This window comes from Camelus bactrianus, chromosome 7 (assembly GCF_048773025.1).
Source record: "Camelus bactrianus isolate YW-2024 breed Bactrian camel chromosome 7, ASM4877302v1, whole genome shotgun sequence".
Lineage (NCBI taxonomy): Eukaryota > Metazoa > Chordata > Mammalia > Artiodactyla > Camelidae > Camelus > Camelus bactrianus.
Window position 1 is genome coordinate 72,249,093 of NC_133545.1, and position 9,547 is coordinate 72,258,639.

The 9,547-nt window shown below is 37.2% G+C and overlaps 1 pseudogene; it reads left to right on the top strand.

The window, feature by feature from the left end:
* The first annotated feature begins 876 nt into the window (after positions 1 to 876).
* On the top strand, positions 877 to 2,340 carry LOC105062439 (protein FAM217A-like; annotated as a pseudogene).
* The last annotated feature ends 7,207 nt before the right edge of the window (positions 2,341 to 9,547 follow it).

Consider the following 9,547-nt stretch of genomic DNA (forward strand, 5'->3'; position numbering starts at 1 on the left):
AAGGAGGCAAGAATATACCATAGGGAAAAGATAGTCTCTTTAGTAAATGGTATTGAGAAAACTGGGCTACATGTAAAAAAGGAAACTAAACTTTTTTTTTACACCATATACAAACATAAGCTCAAAATCATTAAAGACTTAAATATAGACCTGAAATAATGAAATGCCTAGAAGAAAACATAAGCAGTACACTCTTTGACCTAAGTAGTATCCATAGTTTTTTGGATCTGTCTCCTTAGGCAAACGCAAAAGCAAAGACAAACAAAATGAAAAGGCAACTTACTGAAAAGGAGAAAATATTTGCAAATAGTATGTCTGATAAAGGGTTAATATCCAAAAATAGAAAGTCATACAACTCAATATTAAAAAGGTAAATAATCATTAAAAAAAAATAGGCAGAAGACCTGAATAGACATTTTTCAAAAAAAGATACAAATGACCAACAGGCCCATGAAAAGATGCTCAGCATCCTAATCATCAAGGAAATGTAAGTCCACACCACAATGAGGTATTACCCCACACTTGTTATAATGGCTATTATCAGAAAGACAAGAAAGAGGCAGGGCAGGGGCTGGGGCGGGGCCTGGGGGTCTGGGTCGGGGTCTGGACCCGGGGCAGGGCCCAGTACTGGGTGCCCCACCGCCCACTGCCCTCTGTCCTCCCGCGGCAGGCGGGCTGAGGCGGAGGCTCTGCGCGCAGAGCGGCCTGGGGCCTAGGGGCAGCAGTGCCCATGGAGATGCCGCCGGGGATGAGACGGGGGCCAGTGGCGCAGAGCGGATTGCAAGGAAACAGGGGAGCAAGATGGGGAGCAGAAACAGTGAGAGCAGCGACACCGGCCTGTGCACGTCCAGCATCTCCGGAGAGACCTAATGTCCCTGGAATTTGGATACAGAAGTACCTGCTCCTGAAAATAAAAACCTCCCGCCCCAACGGGACAGTGCCACACATGAACCATTTGGAAATCCCAGTAGAGCAACTGATGCTAGAACTTAATTTGTTAGAGCATGCTCCCAAAAGAACACAGAATAGCAAACAAGGGATATTCCAATTATGGAGTTATCCTCATAACGAAGGAAGTTATCATGGAGAACAGGGATTTCAAAAAAGTCTTCAATGGAAACTGGCTGTCATGTGACCATTAGTCCCATAAGGCTGTTCGCTGTGAACCGCTCAGGAGCAAGCGCTTCAGTGGACAAGCAAGACGGCGCTCACCTGGACTGCAGATGGCCTTACATCTCTGCTGGCCTGACACTGCTGGAGACTTTTTTAAGGACAGAAATGAGCCTCAAATTAATTTATGCTCAACTAAAGTAAACAACAGTGGTGACATTTTAACGGCTCCAAATTTTAATTTGAAGTACGGAAACAGCATTGTGAAAGAAAATTTAACAGATGAAAGTTACTTCTAAGAAAATGAAAAAGCAAATGAAACTTCACTCAGCTATTTTAAACAGACAGACCTGAACTGTAAGCCAGAAGCAATAGGAAATGCTGAAGAATTTTTCACAGAAGAACCAAGTGAAGTGTTCCCATGTCCTGATTTTCCTCCCCTTCCTTTCAATACTCTGGACTTGCACAAATTAGCCCTCTCAAAATCTGAAAATTGGAAAATGATAGTGGAGCTTCTGGAAAGCTCCCTTTAACGTTTGATAACTCGGTTATTGGAAATGGAAAGATTGCAGCATGTGACTATTTAAAAAGAAAGGCCAAGACTGCAGACCACCTTCTGCACTCCTCGAGTCCCTGAACAACCCTCTTCTTCCAGAGCTATTCCCAAAACAAGACAGCCCAAGCTTTCTGACTCTTTGAGTCGTCAAATAACTTGGTAGATAAAAGTCATGAAAAAAGGAAAAGCAATTCTGGCTCTTGCAAGCTTGAATGCAGTGCTTCCAAATGGAAATGGAGCAGAACTGGCAAATACAAGTGGAATTCTAGACCATCTCTGAAAAGCTCATCCACTACAAAACAAGTGATGGCAGCTCACGATGACTTTAAGAATCTCAAAAGCTCCACTTTAAATCCATGCCAAGAACTCTCAGCCAAGCATGCTCCTGCCCAGACAACTCAGCTGCTGGTTAAAATGGTCTCAACCAGATGTCTGCCACCAAAGTCTCCCATACCAGTTTCACCTATACCTCTCTTTTCCTGAAAATCAGAGGGAAGAAGCTAAGGTACCAAGGAACAAAAACAAAAACAAAACAAAACAAAACAAAAAAAACCCAAAAAAAACTTTACCAAAAAAACATGGTATTGAACAGACTATTCTATATTAAGAAGCTAAGCTATTTATCACCTTCGTTGATAGCTAAGGATAAGTGCTCACCCATCGACCAGGAATAACTCTTCTCTGTGTTTCAATGTAAGCCAATCTATTTGAAGAAGCCCAGCTAAAATATGGTTCCTTATTCTGAGATACAGGCATGAAACACACCCCTACACAGTTATTGGATGTGCTATAGAGCAGAACTTGTGAATCCCAGCTGAGATGTCTACACTTAACTCCAAGGGCTTCCCTGGTGACACATTTGACAGTGTCTAACATGTTATGTTTCAAAGGAATGTTTCACTGAGAAAACTAGTCAAGATGGCTCTTTTGTCATGCTTCTTTTCCAGTATAATTCCATCATCAATAAATGGTATAATAGACTTTAAAAAAAAAGACAAGAAATAACAAATGTTGGGGATAGTGTGGAGAAAAGGGAACACTTGTGCACTGTTGGTGGGAATATAAATTGGTAAACTGCTCTGGAAAACAGTATGGAGTTTCCTCAAAAAATTATAAATAGAACTACCATGAGATCCAGCAATTCCACTTCTTGGAATTTATCCAAAGAAAACAAAACCACTAATTTGAAAAGATACATGCTCCCCAATGTTCATAGCAGTATTATTTACAACAGCTAAGATATGGAATCAACCCGAGTGTCCACCAAAAGATGAATGGATAAAGAATATATAATACACACATACACACACACACAGGAATATTACTCAGCAGTTAAGAAAAAAAAAAGAACTCTTGCCACGTGTGACATCATGGTAGGACCTAGAAGGTATTATGCTGAGTGAAATAAATCAGACAATGAGAGGCAAATATGTATAATTTCATTTACATGAGGAATCTAAAAAAACAAAACAAATGAATAAAAATAACAAAACAGAAACATACTCGTACACAAAGAAAACAAACTGGTGGTTGCCAGTGGGGAGGAAGGTGAGGGGATAAGTGAAATAGGTGCGGGAGATAAAGAGATACAAACTCCCAGTTATAAAATAAATACGTCATTGGGGTGGAATGTACAACATAGGGAACATAGTCAATAATATTTTAAAACCTTTGTATGGAGATGGATGGTAACAGATCTATTGTGGTGATTTCATAATATGTAAAAATACTGAATCCCTAAGTTGTACACCATTCCCACCACCACAATCAAGATAAAGAACTTTCCATCACCACAAGTCTTCCTCTTGATAGCCCTTTATAGCCACACATCTTCCTTCCCTAACCCCTGACCACCTTCATCTCTATAATTTTGTTATTTCAAGATTATTAATGGAATCACATAGTATGTAACCTTTTGTGACTTTTTTTTTCATGCAATATAATTACTTTGAGAGCCAACCAAGTTTTTGCATTTTTATTATATTGTTCCTTTTTATTGCTGTATAGTATTTTAGGGTGTGGGAATACAAAAGTTTGCTTACTCATTCATTGGTTAATTGTTTCCAATTTTGGACAGTTTTGAACAAAGCTGCTATGGATGTTCCTATACAACTTTTGTGTGAACGTAAGTTTCCATCCCCTTAGGATAAATATCCAAGGGTACAATTACTGTGTGGCATATTTTAAGTGTATGGTCAGTTTTATTTGAAACTGCAAAATTATTTCAAGAGTAGATGTACCATTTCAAATCCCTGCCAGCAATGATCATCTACATTCTCAGCAACCTCTCTAGAATTTGGTGTCAAATGTGACTTTAAGGTCACAACCAGGGTGTAAATTTTTTTGTGGCTAGGTGCTATTTCATATCACCTTTAAAATGTTTATATAACAGTAACATTGACTTTTTAAAAGCCTATTGGGTGTTTGCTATAAACAGGATATTGACCAGGACAAAGATGTGCCTTTCCCCTAGGCAGGGACTCCAGGTCTATCTGCATGCAGCAGTTGCAAGCTCCAGTGTCAGATGCCAGACAGACAACATGAATGGGTGAAGCTGCCAGGGGATCAATGTATATGTGAACACAGTGGGGACTGTGACCCACTGGAAAGGACGAGCCTGGTAAAGGGACTGTCTCCAGTCAGCCATTCTGTCTATGTTTCTGCACATTCTGATTTTTCTTCAAAAAATGTGAAGTACAATTTTTAAATGGGAACTTTCCTGCTTTGTAAAGGTAGACCAATTCTGAATGATTCCAGACTTTGTAAAAGTCTCCAGGATCAACTTGTCTCCAGGACAAGTTTTTTGAGAATTACCATTTAGAGAGGTGAGTAGCCCACTAGAAAGAAAACAAATGTGCATATTCTCCCAGAAAAAGGTGATCTTAGACTAAAGTAATACAAGAAGGCTTTATAGTGTAGAACTGTACCTCTCAAACTAGGAAGTGCTTACAAATCATCTGTGGATCTTACTAACTAACTTGCAGGTCGGGATAAGGACTGGGATTCTGCGTTTATACCACACCACCCGGTGATGCTGCTGGTTCAGGGACCACTCTAGGTAGCAAGTTTGTGGGTAATATTTGAGCTGAACCTTGAAAGTTGGGTTTTGTTTGTAGACGCAAAAATGGATCCTGGTAGAGAGAATGGTGCCATCTGTCATAAATGTAGGGTAACTTGGAGATACATGGGAATTTGTAAAAATCCTTACTTTGTATTGTAAATAGTTTACACAAAAAAAGAGGAGATAGAAAGGTATATGTCGAGCTAGGAGTGTGCTATATTTTATGTTCCAGATTTCAGCAGCCTGTGACACACATATAGTTAGATTACTACAGTAACAAACATCCACCATTTCTCAGATCTCTCCCTTGATTATAAATGGGTCTCTCAGTTACACTCATCTAGTGCCACCTGGCCATGTTCCTCTCAGCTTATAAGATGTCTTCTGCCAGAAATTTAAAGGAGTGTGCACTGCCTCAGGGCTCACTGATGTCTATATTGACACTTCTGTGTGTGTATCATCTATATTAAACCATTACAGACCAATATTCATTTAATCAACATATTACAGAATTCCTTCTAAGTAAATCCATACTCCAAGTCAATACTTGTTGGTTTTTATAGGTGCATAGCATGGGATGCCTGCCATAGCAATGAGGATGAGGCTATAGTCCGCCAGCTGCAGCCAGTGTAAACAACCAAGGGCCCTAGCCACTGTCATGAAATTCATCAATGTGTTTACATACAGGTCACATCCCCCAGGAGCTGCATCCTGCCAGCGATGAAGTGCGGCAGGGAGAGTTTTCTGTCACTGATTGACAAGGGCCCTTCTGATGGCTGATTTTGGCTTGAGAACTCTGAGGGCTTTGCCAAACCTTCCTCAGATTGCACGGCAGTCTAGGATGCTTCTCCCCAATCTTCCCTCCCTCTTTCCTTACTGGAACCAGACTTGCTTTGCAGCCCGATGGCTCTTACGGCCTTATCTGGCATCTTCCCAATTTTCTCTCCTATATGTTATTTCTCATAATGAAATCGTTGCCTTCTGCATCTCAGAAGACCCAGCCTAAGCAATGCTTACTCCATAGTTTGTGAAACACTTCCTTATTGGTAGACCGTCAGCTTAATTTCAATTTTTTTTGTTAATACAAACAACATGGTAATAAATATCATTCACTTGTATTGGTAATTTTTTCTCTTCTGTTGACTACATTCTTAGAATGAAATTGCTTAAAGGGTATACATATTTGAAATTTAAATAAACACAGTACAATTACTAAATGAATACATTTAAAATCAAAATACAACATAGAAAAACCCTTGGTTTTAATTAAGTACTTTTCTCATCCAGAAAAGACAAAGAAACAATGTAGCAAAAATACAGACTAATGAAATTTATCTCTTAATATGGTGTCTATAATCTTTGCCATAGCTTAACAATAAAACCTCTGTAGTCTATGAAATATCAATTAATAATTAATATATCTATTAATTATTTTGAATATGGATTACTGCTTACCTTCTGATTGAAAGCACATAAATCAAAGGGAAAACTAAGAAGAGCTATAAAACAAATAATTATGTTTATTTTTATTCAGGAGGTCTTATAAATTATTGTTCAAAAAGTGACATCTAGATGTTTGTGTAATCTGTAGCTATATTTTATTCATTTTTCCTTTTTTAAATTTGCAAGGATTGGTAAAAGTAGGCAGTAGTTGCAAGTTTAAAATCCACTGGAATACACTGTGCTTTAGAAAATAATATAGAAATGCACTGTGTTACGTTTGTTTCATCAATATGCATTATCTGGAAACTTTCATTAACAATTGATCATACATATGAATTAAACAAACAGAAAGAGTTATTATCTAGAACAACTATCATTTTCTATGGTGTTTGTTGCAAACAGTACTGGATAGCAAAATTCTTTGATCGAACATGAAGGCTTGCATCATCGTTAAAATACCATTTGTGTTTAAATGGGATTTGTATAAAGCAGCTGTATTTCGTACATTTACCGAGTAATTATTTTACTTATGTATCAAAAAAGAATATTATGCCATCTTTTTCCCTAATAAGCAAGGATAGTGTAATACAGAAGATCAGGATGTAATTTGAAAGATTTTAAAAACCTCTACAGACCAACCTTCTTCTAGACTAGCATTTCTATAAGTACTTCCTATTTTCTGCTAAAATATCAAAACACCATTTAATCTATACAGTCACACTATAGCAAGTCAAAATTGAACATCTAATCTACAATTATTCAGAGGAAGGGGAAAAAAGACCTTACATGTTGTTTTAGAGCTTGCTGATCTGATGAGTTAATCAAAGGCTCTTCTAAGACAGATCCTTTTATGTCTTTTTCTTGCTGATATGTGTAAGAACTGAGATGCCGCACACTCATTATTAAAAAATCTTTAGTAAATAATAGAAAAAAAATCTTTAGTGAGTTTTTTCATTATCCCTTTAATGAAAACTCAGTTTTTCACATGAAAGAAAGAGAAAAGGAAGAAAGGAAGGAAGGAAGGGAGAAAGTATTCACACTATCTTAGGTGTAACCAGGTATGAAATTAATAAGGTGCAACTTTAACTTTTTTCTGGTTACAATGGACAACAGAAATATGAGGAAAAATGAATATCCAATAGATTCGACACTGGAAGGTAAATCCTATTCAAGCAAAACTATGCAAAGCACAGAGCAGGAAAACCGTATCTTTTCATTTTACCTTGAACAATATATATCTTTCCATTTTAAATATTTTATTAGAAGTTCAAAATAATTATTCTAAAAGATACCATCTAGACAGATTAGCTTAAATCTATGACATGTACTCAGATCTTTCATACATTTCATTCTTTCCTTTCATTTTAAAGGAAAAATTTAAGACACAGCCACACACTTTTTCAGAAATGATAAGTCAAGAGCTTTCCCATCCCAAATACATCTAGTAAATAATATATAGAAAGCTTAATGCATATATAATACAAATATGTGCTAGATAAATAGATACAGAAATATTTATATACACACACACATGCATTATGCCTCACAGCTTCTCTGTGGGACTCCGTATCTACTCTTCTCCCTTCTCCATTCTGCTCTGTGCTTGGGGCTGAATGAATGAGCTGCATCAATGGGCTCCCCTGTCCTCTGGCTGCAAGTTAATTTTGGCCAATGACTTTTGAGGATATTTCAATGGACCTGAATCTCTCAGCCATAATCTTGTGGGGGAAAATCCACAGCATCCCACAAATACAAAATAAAGGTTAAAAATTGTAAGTTGGGACAATATTTTGTGGTAATTGTTCACAATTCAATTAGTCTCCTTCTAATAATTGTGATATTAATCTCTGTAGGCATTTTATTTCAGCATTACATGTTCTCAAATGCTTTTCAGAATTAGACTCCTCTTATTACCAGTCAAGAAACTGTTGGATAAAAGCCAATGTTTGCTGTTGTTCTGTAGCCAGTAAGGCAATTATATCTCTTTATATCTTGGAAATATTCAAGAGCTTTTAATTTCCCTTTAAGTTCTGAGGGAGCTGTCCTCTCAATAAGGTCCTGCAACTTCATAGGATCTCACTAACCCCAAGGAGAAACCACATTTTAATATGATTTCTGAAAGATGTTAAGTTTTTAAGTTACATTAAGACTTTAATATTTCTTTTAAAGCTGAAACAGTTGTTTGAATATGTTAAACACAATGGGAATTGCCAACTTTAATAAAAATAATTAGCAAGCTAATAGGTGAACAACTTCAATACTGCAACCCCCAAAACATTTGTATAAAGTAATGACTATGAGAAACACTGCCACACATGCGAGCAGAAAACAAGATTCAATACAGTTTAAGCTGAGTCATGCAGGGTGTGGTAAGGGGAGATAACTCAGCAGGAGCCATGAGGGCATATGTGAAGGTATGAACAGGTTTGCAGTGACATACAGAGTGTATAACGTATGCTTGTATAATCTGCCCAAGTTCAAATGTGAAACGTATAATGGCAGTGGCAGGAGATGAAGTGGTGATGAGGAGTTATTCTTTTTAAAGCACTTACTACCTTCTGCCTCTGGGCATTCTGCCCTGCTACCTTCATTTACTCCAGAGGGCGAGTCACTGTGAGGGAAGTGTAAAATGTGCTTGTAAAACTTAACAACTTGTCAACTAATACTCATTGAATGAACTGATCAAACCATAACAGGATCTTTCATAATTTTTTTAATATTAATTTTCTTGGAAGGTTAAAATTATTTTAGGCATGAGTTTCCTAGATATTCTGCATTTAGTTTAGTTCTTTCCCCAGCTGTATATTGAGGTATAATTGAGAAATAAAAGTGTAAGATACTTAAAGTGTACAATTTGAGGATTTGATATACGTATACATTGTAGAAGGATTCCTCCCAACCAGTTAATGGCACACCCATCACCTCACACATTTAGCTTTCTTCTTTGTGTGCATGTGAGAACATGTAAGTTCTATTCTCTTAGCAAATTTTAATCATACAAAACAGTGTTATCAACTATAGTCACGTTATACATTAAATCCTCAGACTATACTCATAACTGAAAGTTTGAATTTTTTTTTTTATCAACTTCTCGCTATCTCCCCCACCCTCCAACCTCTGCCAACCATTTTTCTACTTTGTTTCTAGGCGCTCAACATTTTTAAAAAAGACTCCACATATAAGTGAGATCACATGGTAATTTTCTTTTTTTGTCTGGCTTATTTCATTTAGCATAATGCCCTCCAGGTTCATCCTGTTGTTGCAAATGACAGAGTTCCTTCTTTTTCAAGGTTGACTAATACTCTAATATGGTGTGTGTGTGTGTGATATTTTCTTGATCTATCCATCTGTTAGACACTTAGGTTGTTTCCATACCT